The 13849-nt window shown below is 30.2% G+C and overlaps 1 pseudogene; it reads left to right on the top strand.

Annotated features, from left to right (window-relative positions):
* The first annotated feature begins 7369 nt into the window (after positions 1-7369).
* Positions 7370-12700, top strand: LOC121392690 (annotated as a pseudogene).
* Positions 12701-13849: the final 1149 nt, after the last annotated feature.

The following is a 13849-nucleotide window of genomic DNA, read 5'->3' on the forward strand; positions in this document are numbered from 1 at the left end:
AGATCAAGGGTTTACCTTAAATTGTGTTATTAATAATATATAATTATGGTAACCAATAAACATATTACAAGGAAATTAATATGTTTATCTTTATTCTTTTCTAGACATATTCCTAATTGTATCTTGGGTACAAAAACGACTTCCTGAACTCACTATCAGTATATAGGGAATTCCTTAACAATAATGTGTAATGATTGATAACTAACATTTTATAGATATTTAATTTTTTAAAAACATAATGTTACACTAATTGTCTACATATATGTAACACCTAATAATAATAAACAAACTCATTTTGGCCCTTTGTTTAAAATATTACTAAATTCAATATTTTTGATTCAAGTTATACATGCATACATTATATCTCTAGTACTTTGAATACTTTGTGAAGATACTTGAAGCATGTGTCCTTATACCATTCATTTTTAAAACAATAGTGTGGAGATATATTACAATAATAGGTCATTTTTATTTGCTTACTATTTTTACTTTACCGGTATGGTTATTGTATGTATTGAATTATAATGTTCATAATATATATTATTAGTAATATGTAATAGACCCATTAAGTGTTTGTATTAAGGAGTTGTAGGTTGATTTAAGGAAGTAGTAGTCAGTCTTCTTCTCCAAAATCATATAGTTACATTTTGGTAATGGATCACAAACTATCAAAACATCTGAAGGTCAAAACAGGGGAGGAGGGGAGAGGGGGGGCGGGTTGGGCGGGGGGGGTGAAACTGGGATTAAACAATTAATTCACACAGTATTTCATTATGTCCTCGACGTTTGAAACAGGCTACTCAGTTGAGACAACCCCATAAACCCTTCTACTTAGTCTTATGGTATGAGTAATTGAATGATGGACATGTACATTAGAGGAGTTCCTAACGACAATAATGCACACCCAAAAATATACTGTTACACTTCACAATTTACGGACATAACTCAATGACATCATTGCTTGTACACAATAGGTGTAGGAATGGGTGCTGAATGGCTAAACCCCAATATTTTTGAAAGGGGCAGAGCCCCCCCCCCCCCCCACATATAACTTTATTGCGGTGGGGTCTCTGTAGTCTTATGTTCAAACAATCAACATATTCTTTGTAGTTGCAACCTGTATGGGGGTTTATATTGCTCACACTAGGAGATACAGGTGGCCATAAAGATTTTTTAATTGCAACAACAATCCAAGCAAGCCAGTAAATAGTTATAAACATATAGTTTATGATCATTTTTTAATAATCTATACTATCAAAAGCATAATCCTCATGTTTTGCACTTTAGTGTGTTTTAATGCTAATAAAAACATTGACAACCAATCTGTTAATATTAAACATGCTCATGTGTTTGCTTTGGCTACCCTATATCACTTCTACTTTCCCTAAAATGATCTTTTGTTCCATAGTAAAATAAAAATAATTATGATTATTTCAATAACTTAAATATATGTAGTTCAATGGCTACTTAAAAAGTGAGGTCTTGGAATTAATTGATAATGAAACAGTGACTAGTAAATTAAAAAAAGTTTTATACAAACTAACATTAATTTGAAGTTAGCTTTACAATACTCTGGGGGAGCTGGTCCTGTTTTCACCATATTTGAACCAAGGATGACTTGTCCCCCTAATCAAATAAATCACACTTGACTGCAATCTGACACATCCAGATTGAGTCAGAGCTAGCCAGAGCCCAAACCACTTTCATCACTTCATGATTAAAAATTGTTGTGCTTAATGGTGTAGCAGACAGAAATTAAACATGAACCTTCTCAGAAGACACTTGCCTCCTATATTAATGGCCACACATTTGAACATGCAGTAGGAACAAATGATGCATTTCATTTTCATTTCTTGATAGGAGTAAATCATAGTCCCTTCATTGAGCCTACGTGTGCACCGTGCTTGCGAGCAATCAGTGTTGATGCGTCTTAGAAAGCCAATTTCTTTGAAGGTCTATCTAAATGTTTTTGAGAAAGGTGGATGCCACATCTTGGGCTATAAGTATAGACTCTCAATAGTGTCCGGTGCAACAGTGTTAATATCCTATATGGTGCTGCAATTTTTAACTTATATTTAGACTCTTATAGACACAAATTGGCATTATTCACTTCCTTGATAATGAACTCGAGAACTATACATATCTTTCTTAACCTTAAATAATCTCATGAATAGAATAGTATTATAGTAAAGTAACCTACTGATAGGAGTTTTAGTTTTAGTTTTAGTGAAGTGTTACTAAAATTATAACAAAAATTAGTATAAGTTAAAGATGGGGGGGTCATTTTAGTTTTTAGTTAAAGTTTACACAAGTATTCTAAACATAATATATTTCTTGTTTTTTTGAAACATAACTTCCCTTTCTAAGTTTTTGTCTGTAAGTCTGTTATGCGTCCACTGCAAGCATAATCTGCTGTTGAGAAAACGCGTTCTACAGGATTGATTGATGCTGGAATGCATAGCAAGTCCATTGCAACTGAGCTAACTTGGGGTTACAACACCACTATCAGTAATACAAATAACATTTAATAATGTGTTTAGTTATTTAAGTACATTTTGTAGGTTTCTGCCTGAGTTGCAATTCTTTGGACCACATTGTATGCATATATATAATTAATGAATATTGTATTGTATATATGTTTATATATGTGTGTGTGTGTGTTATATGTACCAGGGAGGTCTGTCATGCATTATATAGAACTGACACTCACATTCAAAATGTAGGTCTAATGTTACTGTGTATACACCTTGAAGCCCTGGGTATATTTGTTACATATTCATCCCCATTTGCTCTGTTTCATTTTTATGTATTGTGTATATGAAATAATTGAGAGCAATAAATAAAATAAAGAAAACATATCCTTTAATTAAACCATTTGCATATAGCACTAATGAGTTTTCTTAACCCTAACTAGGCACAACTAATATTGAAGTGTTTGTTAACACATTATATTGAATATTAGCCTCGATGTGACGTTTTACAACGTCAGATCCTAAGAGCATTCTGATTGGCGAGCCCAAAGAGTCGAAAGTTCTATAATGGATACCTATTTTGCCCTTTGTCCCTTTGCCCTCACTGTTTCGTTTCTCTCAAGTGTTGTGGACTGTCACCACATTTATTAAACTTATTTAGCAATCCTAACCAATCCTTTTATGCTTTTTTAAAAAGAAAACAAGAAATGGTAAGATTAATGTACATGCATGTCTCAAATCATCATTCATTTATTGATGTGATCAATGCTTATTATGCCAGTTTTTCAGAGTTTGGGTACCATGAGATTAACCACTCTTAAATAATGATACATATACAATGCATAATATGTTAAGCTCCTACTTGCACTTTTAAGAAGTTGTTGATTTGAATAATTTCATTGTGACCATTATTTTATAGATTGAAGTTTGACTATGAAAAGAAAGTAAGGAAAAGTCTAATGTCATACAAAGAAGTACTCATTCTAGACTTGCATAGCCAGACTTTCATTGTGAGGGAATATCTGGAAAATGCTACTTTGTTCCGAATGGAATCATGCAAACAAATCATATCATCTGAAGTTAATTTCTGTAATTATTATAACTCTATTTTATTGAACTATAGATTTGTCGAGTGTGATAAATATTTATAGTACATCTAATCAGTGATTGGAACTATTTTTTCAATTCAACAATACATACTTTCTAATAGCTGTGTTTGCTGGCTAATTTTTAAAATGTGGCATATTAAATAATATGTACTTTCAAACAATTTTTATTCCACCACTAGGTTTGTTATGAGAATAATTTTGTCTAATTAGTCATGTCATTCACCAAAATGCTTCCTGTACAGGTATGCAATGGTTTCACTTCATTATATCTCTCTCTGTTTTTCTCTCTCTCTCGTCTCTCATCCACACACACACACACACAGTCCCTCCAGCATGTTTGATTGATTTAATCATTGGGTACTCATGAATATATTACTGCTAATGGTATTAAGTTTCATTGTGTCATAAATGGAGATCCCAGTAAACAAGTGATGTTCTTCTTTCATGGATATCCAGAAGTCAGTTATTTTCCTTAAAAACAAACTATACTAGTAAATTATCATCAGTAATAGAAGTGTTTAGGACCAATGACAAGAGTATATACATATATACATGTGTTGCTGTGAAAGTGACCAATTAAATTAACTATTAACATTTACATGTATAAGTACACTTCTTTATAATGTCCATGTAAATAATGTGTCAGTTTGTATACATTATTTTTTCTATAGTTTTGGTTTTCTTGGCGGTATCAGTAAGAAGAGTTCTGTAAAGATTATCGAGTAGTGGCTGTTGACATGAGGTAATTCATAATTTTTTAGATGTAAAGAATTAGTTTATAGGAAGTGTTGTCACTCTAAAGTGCAAACCATAGCCACATAAGTAGATGAATTATCTATACTATGATGTTAGTTCACTATGATTCCACTACATAAGTACCTACTAAATAATATTGGCAAAAGGATTGTCTCAACACATAGCTATCCTTAATACTAGTGTTAGTACTATGGGTGTGTAAGGGACTCTGTTAACACAACATGTGTACTATTACAAGTTTGTTTTGCAAATGATAGTTTTATTTTGATAAGCTGTCTATTTGAACACTTACATACAGGAGGTCTATGATAACACTAACTCTCTCACACTTATTTATTATATTTCATACTATTTGATAGTTTTTAATAAACTCTATCTCAGTTGGACTAATTGTGTTGGTTTTTGTTTATATCTTGATATTTCATACTGTTTTATAACATTATATAGCATGTGTCTGTAACATAATAGCTCTCTCACACATATCTTTACATGTCCTAATGCAAGTACTTATTTTGTCAGCTAACTTCCTACATGGAAATTGTTTCTCCATTTTATGTTAATGTAGTTATATGATGCATATATATATTTGAATTTTCAGAGTAGCTAGATTTTATCCTTTCTCAGAGGATATGGTGAGACTGAAAAACCAGCAGGGGGTCAAAAATTATTCTTGGGAAATACTGAAGAAGATATAGTACAACTTGTATGGTTCAACTTAACAATATTTTTTATACTAAAACGCATATTGTATCAGGTTAAAACTATTAGTCCTGACCAGAAGTGTATTCTAGTAGGTCATGATTGGGGTGCATACATTGGTTGTAAGTTATAACTATAAGAAGTATAAAACTTGTGTGTCTTTATATTCTGCTCAAGTTAATTTTGACCTTCGTAATTTAATCTATTCATGATTGTATTGACTTCTGATTAACATTATAAACATAATTATATGAACTCAAAATTTTACTTCAAGAAAGGGCATTGCCAAATTAACATGAACTGTCATGTTATGAAAATTGCTGTGTTGCAAATGTATTTATCTGTAATATTAAACATACCTACACATGTAGACAATATAGATAAAAAATTGATAAAAATATCACTTGCTATAGGAGAGGCTGTCCATAACCATCCCGAGTTATTTGATAAATATATTGCAATTAATGGTCCACATGAAACGTATGTTAATAATACAAATAACATTTAATAATATGTTTAGTTACTTAGTACATTTTGATTGTAGGTTTCTGCCTGATGATGCATCTTTGACCACATTGTATGCATATATATATATTATATATATTTTATATATGTGTGTTGTAATATGTGTGTGTGTGTGTGTTATATGTAACAGGAGGTCTGTATGCATTATATAGAACTAGCACTCTCATTCAAAATGTAGTCTAATGTGTACTGTTACATATACCTTTTGAAGCCCTGGTATATTTATTACATATTCATTCATTTGCTCTGTTTCATTCTATGTATTGTTGTATGAATAATTGAGACCACAATAAATAAAATTAAAACATATCCTTTAATTATCGTTGCATATAGCAACTAATGAGTTTCTTTAACCCTAACTATGAGTGGTATAACAATTGATGATAATTCTCTATATCTAGTGTTCTATGTAGTTACATGTATGGTCTTCCTCAGACACTACTGTTAATTAAGATGTAATTGTAACTCTAGTAATTGTTTCATTGTAATGTGTATCTTACAAAACAATTATAGGATGATTTTAAAAATTATAATCTTGTTTTCATATAGACTCTATCAACAGGGGCTTTACCACAAGTGGTCACAAGTAATGAAGTCTTGGGTATGTGTGATTATACATGAGTTTATTAATAGTTTAGGAAAACTTTCATTTGGCAAAAGTGGCATTTGACCAACCATTTGTGTCACATCTACTATCATTGCATGGTATTTTTTCTTTAAATTGCCAAATCCAATTCTAATTTGGAAACATGTGCAAACATGGTAACAAATGTTTTGTTTACTAATAATTTTTGGTATATAGTATAACTATATTTCTATTATTATATTATTACTATCCATTTACATATTCTTGGCTTCTGACTCCATGGTTGCCAGAATTTATTCTATCACTAAATGACTTTGGTGTTTTAAGGGAATTTTCAGGGGAAGAAAAGCTGTAAGTAATACAACACTGTACTAATCATACATAACATCTGCAGAACTGAATTAAATTAAATTTAGCTTTGCTTTGCATTATATACCTCAGCATATAGACTGTATTCTCTCTCTTTAGTTATACTTAATTCATTACCAATAATAACTATACAATTAATTATCAATAATCTGTAGATGGTGGTTAAATGTTGGCCACTATATTTCATTCTTTTTGTTTTTGGTATTTAAATTAAATAAAATTTAAATAAATTTCAACTGTGTTGGATTACTACATGTACATATATATATATATATATATATATAGTCATGCTGAAATGCACTGCTGAACTATACTATATACATATAACATGCTGGTCACTAACAATTATTACATGTACACTATACATTATAAATTAAAACACATGTACAGTGTACCAGTGTACCTTTTGGAGGTCAGTAGACTACAGTCAAGCTTGCAAAGAGAAGAGATGACTGTACACTTATTTTCTGTATATGTTAATGTTACCATATATCTCCAAATTGCTATAAAACAGTGTGTAGTTTTCCTAATTGAGTACTTAATAATAATTTAATTTTTAGGTCTCCGTAATCGTGAAAATTTTTCTGATGATATTCTTGAGGCATATAAATACACTTTCAGTCAAGAAGGAGCTACCACACCCCCTCTTAATTATCAACGTAACCTTATAAAGGGAAAATACTATGAATGTCCTAGTCAACCTATTGAGATTCCAACTTTATTGATATGGGTAAGATGACTATGCTTGTATTAACATGACTATTGTACCACCACTACTATGAATGGGTTTATATGATTTTTAAATTTATAGGGTGATGATGATTTATTCTTTGATATATGGTTAGCAGATAACCATGACCAATTCTGTACCAACATTACTGTCAAGTGAGTTTTTTTAAAAAAATTTGAAGTAATGTACTGCTGGCAATTGTACTATCTACATTTACATATATTATGTATATATATATATATATATATATATATATATATATATATATATATATATATAATATACATATGTATATATATATATAATATATATATTTTTGTATATGTATATACACACACACTCATACATATATATACATATGTGATCATAAATATGAAAATGGTACCTAACGCACAAACAAATTTCGAACGAGCTATTATGTATAAATTGTTGCTATGCAGCTATCTTGAACAGGAAGATATTAAAATTCAGTTTGTGAAAGTTCAATGAGTGACCTTTATGAATACCCAAATTACATTGACTTCCTATTCAAGATGGATGCGTAGCAACCGTTTTTACCAAGCATTTGTTTAAAATTTGCTTAATGTCTGTATATAAATACATACATATTTATGTATGTATTTAATATAATGTATGCATGTATGTAATGGTGTGTATGTATATATGCACACACACACACATATATATATATATATTTGTACAAAGGTTTACAGTTGTCTTTTTATAGTCAAAATCTTTTACATTGATTAGACCTACATGTAATAAATGTATAATTATCTGGTGCCAAATAAACTTGAATATAGAAGTTATATATTTCTTCATTTACTTTCTAGACATATCCCTAATTGTAGTCATTGGGTACAACAAGACTGTCCTGAACTCACTAACCAGTATATGAGGGAATTCCTTGAACAGTAGTGACGTCATTGTCATTGTGTATACATAGATACATGCACTATAATGTACTCATTTTTTGATATATAAATGAAGGCATGTTTCTTTATGATAGTTTATTAAGTTTTTTTATTGATAATAAATTAATGTTTGAGTGCCTATTCTAATTGAAATGGCATTATCTTAATATTGATAATTGATTTAATTCTAACATATATTATGTGCCAGACTAATAAGTATGTTCTGCACCAGACTATTTCTAATCTCCATGAACAAAGTTAGTGACACGATAAAATTTTTAAGACCTTTATCAGTAATATATTTGTGAGTACCCAATGATCAGTTGCTCAAACATACTGGAAGAACTGCATGAGAGAGAGAGAAATAGATTATTTGACAGAGGGTTAGACTTTGGATTCCATTTCTTAGCTTAATAAATTTATTTTTGAATATTCTTCAAAATGGCTAAAACAATAATAAGTACCGAATAACGTGGCAAATCCATCAGTCATATGGTCAAATTGAGGGCGGGTCTATTTAACAAAATGGCGATCCTTTTGACCCTCACCTTTCGTTTCTTTCAAGTGTTGTGGACTATCACCACATTTATTTAAACTTATCTAGCAATCCTAACCAATCCTTTTAAGGTTTTTAAAAAAGAAAACAGAAATGGTAAGAATAATGTACATTTATAACTAGACTCAATCATTCATTTATTGATGTGGTGGTAGCTCTCAGGGTTTGTTACCACGAGATTAACCACTCTTAAATAATAATACATATACAATGCATATATCTAAGCTCCTACTTGCACTTTTAAGAAGTTGTTGATTTGAATGATTTCAACAGTGACATCATGAAAGTTGAAAAGTCTAATACAAAAAATTCACTTAGAGTTTGTGTGGCGAGACATTCAAGAGGAGGGACTTTCCTGATAAAATGCAACTTTGGCTATGAATAAAATCATCCAAAGCCAATTATATCATCTTAGTTTATGATAGAATTACACAACTATAAGTTGTTATCATGATAAATTTAAACTCTAACATTTTAGATATGGATTTGTTGAATTTGATTAAAAAAAGGAAAATCTCGTAGTCTGTTGTGAGCTGAAGTGTTTACTTTCAAATTTGTAGCATGTTAGATTTATTTGTGCTTTCCTAATAGGAATTATATTATATTATCCTATTATATTATGCCATTACTAATACTTTATTATGCGAATAAGTATTACATCACTATAACTGTTAAGTATGTAATGTAACTCTCTGTCTGTCTCTGTCTGTCTGTCTGTCTCTCTCTCTCTCTCTCTCTCTCTCTTTCTCTCTCTCTCTCTCTTAGTCCCTCCAGCATGTTTGATTGATTTATCATTGGGTACTCATGAATATATTACTGCTAATGGTATTAAGTTTCATTGTGTTATTAACGGAGATCCCAGTAAACAAGTGATGCTCTTTCTTTCATGGATTTCCAGAAGTAAGTTAATTATAGGTTTCTTTTTGACATACAATTTTACATGTATTGATTGCTGTATTCAGTAATCAAAAGTCACCAATAAAAATAAACCACAATTAGTTACATTTATACATGGACACCTACACACAAGCTTATTTACTATAATACATTAGCATTTGATTGCACGTACATTCTTTATAATATCCATGTAAATAATGTGTCTGGTGTATACAAGATTTTTTTCTATAGTTTTGGTTTTCTTGGCGGTATCAGTTAAGAGAGTTCTGTAAAGATTATCGAGTAGTGGCTGTTGACATGAGGTAAAGTCAACTTTGTATTCTTTTAATACACTATTTTCAAGACTATAATACATGTCCTATACAACTATATCAGTAGTGACGTCATTATTTTGTTGACTAACTTCCTAAATGGAATCACTTAATGTCTTACTTGTTAACTTACATTGTTTAGACTATATTTTTGATACAAAATATTTTAAATACTACAAGTAAGTACTCCTTATCTTTTCCTAAGGGGATATGGTGAGACTGAAAAACCCGCAGGAGTCAAAAATTATACTTTAGATATACTAAAGGAAGATATAGTACAACTGGTATGGTTCAACTTAACTGTATTTTGATGCTACAATACAATATAATATATTCTATCAGTTAAAGCTATTAGTCCTGACCAGAAGTGTATTCTAGTAGGTCATGATTGGGGTGGAATCATTGGTTGGTAAGTTACAACTATAAAGTATAAAACTTGTGTTGTCTTATATTTTGCTCAAGTTAATTTAGACCTTCATAATTTAAACTCTTTATGATTGTATTTACTTGTGATAACATTATAAAAATAAATAATATAAACTCAAAATTTTACTTCGAGAAAGGGTATTGCCAAATTAGCATAAACTGTCATGTAGTTGATGTGTGTATTATAAGGCAATGAATATTGTGAAACAGACTTTACTGTTTCTTTAGCATCTGTATCACTCATCATATCTAGTTTGTCATATATATAGATAAAGATATATCACTTTTCTTTAGGAGAGTTGTCCATAACCATCCTGAATTGTTTGATAAATTTATTGTTATGAACTGTCCTTATGCAAAGTATGTAGATATACTAAAATATCTGATAGTGTTTAATCACTTTGATATATTTTGAATGTATTTTTTATATAGAGTATATAAACAGGCTCTTGCCAAAGGATGGGCACAGCTAATGAAGTCATGGGTATGTGTGATGATAATACATGTACCTTATTTCCTAGAGTAGTAGCCTTCCCTTTCTCTGTATAGCATTAAAATTAATGCCATTGTCATGGTGATTGATTCTGCTCAAGATCAGTGTCTACTGCTTGTTTTCCCAGAGGACTACATGCTTTGTTAACAGGACAAATATACATTTTATTAGCTTTTATCAAAAAATACTTAAAATTTGAGAAATTTCTTTGGATCAATGAAACCATACGCATCAAGCTACAGTTTATTAAAAGACTCAGAGTGAATTTTTATCTATTTAATTATACCTATATTTAAACATGGTATTTGAATAGTATCCTCCCCCTTTTTGGACCTGAATTAAAATTTTTCCTGTGACTTGATATTCGAGGGATAAATAGTGGAAAAATTGGCTTTCCTAATTTAATTTTAGCAAATTTCGGCATTGACCAAATGTTTTTGTATTATCCCTATAATTATTACATTAATCTTTTAATTTTAAATTGCCAAAATGCCATTTTGGATTTTTTTGCCAAATTTTCTACTTGCCATTAATTTCTGCTGCATAGTATATCTATGATTAAAATAATAATAATATAGATTATATTATTATTATTTTCCCATCTAGTACATCTTCATGTTTCAGACTCCGTGGTTGCCAGAATGTGTTCTATCTCTAAATGACTTTGGTATGTTTAAGGCCATGTACAGGGAAGAAGAGCTGTAAGTAATATTACTAGTGATACATAGCAATGAACAATAACTGAATTAATTAATTTTTTTACCTCAGCATACAGTCTGTATTCCCTGTCTTTAGTTATACCTAATTCATTACCAATAGTAACTAAAATGCTATAATTAAATTACATCATTAATATGTAAATAGAGGTCAAATGCTGGCTCACTACATCTCCTTTTTTGTTGTTTTCTGGCATTTAAATTTTATTAAAATTCAGCTTAATTTTCAAGTGACATGTGATGTACAAAGATGTAGTTTTTCTCTTGAAAGGAATTAAGCTACACATGTACATATGGATGTGATACACATTAAAATACATGTACGATGTGTCTTTTTAGAGGTCAGTAGACAACATTCAAGCTTGTTAAAAGAAGAGATGACTATACACTTATTTTCTGTTTATGTTAATGTTACCTATATATCCAATTGCTATTAAACAGTGTGTAGTTTTCTAATTGAATAATTACTAGTAATTTAATTTTTAGGGTCTTCGTAATCGTGAAAATTTTTCTGATGATATTCTTGAGGCATTTAAATTCACTTTCAGTCAACAAGGAGCTATTACACCCATTCTTAATTATTATCGTAACCTTCTCATGAAAAGAGCAATAAGGTCCTCGTCAACCTATTGACACTCCAACTTTATTGATATGGGTAATATGACTATACTTGTATTAACATGACTATTGTACCACCACTGCTATAACTAGTAGACATAGGTTTCATGATTTTTAAATTTATAGGGTGATGATGATTCATTCACTGATGTACATTTTGCAGATAACCATGACAAAGTCTGTACCAACATTACTGTCAAGTAAGTCTTCTTATTAATATTACTGTAATTAACTAAAGTAATGCTGTCAGTTGTATTATATATATGTACAGTGCATGTATATATATATATATATATATATATATATATCTTTTATATACATACAAAGGTTTGCAGTTTGCTGTTGTTGTATGTTAATAATAAATATATAATTATGTGGCAGTAATAAACATATTACAATCAGAAAGTAAGTTAATATGTTTATCTCTATTCTTTTCTAGACATATTCCTAACTGTAGTCATTGGGTACAACAAGACTGTCCTGAACTCACTAATCAGTATATGAGGGAGTTCCTTGAACAATAATAGTGTAATGAGTGATAACTAACATTTTTTATAGATAGTTTAATTTTTTAAAAACATATATGTGTACAGTAATTGTCTACATATATGCACACCTAATAATAATATAAACAAACTCATTTTGCCCTTTGTTTAAAATAATTACTAAATTCAATATTTTTGCGTCCAAATAACTTAAAACAATGGCTATAGTCCCAAAAGTCTAAACCAATGTGTTTCTTCTTTGTTCCAAATAATTGGTCCTAAACCTTTTAGTAGTAATATTGCTGAAGAAGAAAGAGCGACAAAAGTATTTTTAGTGCCCATTTTCATCGAAAAGTAACTAATTTAAAAGTTCTTATACTAGACATGAGACTGAAATTATAGGAATAAGATAAAAATATAGTATATGCATGACATAACAGTAACAATCAATCAACAGGGACAATGAGGGAAAGACTGTTACTATTTCATAGTGAAACTTCAACAAGTCAGACTGTACTAGGGAGCTGGCTATAGTTGAGTAAATTATCTCAAACTGTTACGAGTATAGAGTAGAGTATTGTTTGCCTTCACTACTTGTACGGGATATCAAGAAACTGGGATGGGATACCATACAGATCAGAAAGAATGTATAATGGCTGTCACTCTCCAAATCAAAGAACTTACTCTCTGTATAGTAAAACTAAATGACACATAATGGTATATACTATGAGCAGTAGATTCACATTTTTAAAACAATAACATGTCTGAATGGCCAATCTAGAATTTTCATTAATGGCTAACATTTACGAAATGTAAGTTTGTCAACAAACTTTAATTAGAACCAAATGGATGCATGAAATGATTGATACATTTAAATTATAGAATTTTAAAGCTAACGCTGGCAGATCTGAGTCGGTAGAGCTAGTACTCTATACTCTATGATAGCTGTCTCCTACATACATAGGGTAGTTTCGCTTATTTGTAATGTATATATTAATATACAACTGTTCAATCTATTGTTGTTTTATAATTGTTGAAATGGTTGGAAACATGTTCATGCAGACTCAGAAATACAATAGAACAATGAGGCAATAGTTCTACGATATACCCTGTGCTTGAAATGAGGCACAGTTGATATTGCAGTAGGTGTGAGCAACTGTGAGTACACTAGTACAGGCCAAAGTTAAT

This window comes from Gigantopelta aegis, unplaced genomic scaffold, assembly GCF_016097555.1.
Source record: "Gigantopelta aegis isolate Gae_Host unplaced genomic scaffold, Gae_host_genome ctg4294_pilon_pilon, whole genome shotgun sequence".
Lineage (NCBI taxonomy): Eukaryota > Metazoa > Mollusca > Gastropoda > Neomphalida > Peltospiridae > Gigantopelta > Gigantopelta aegis.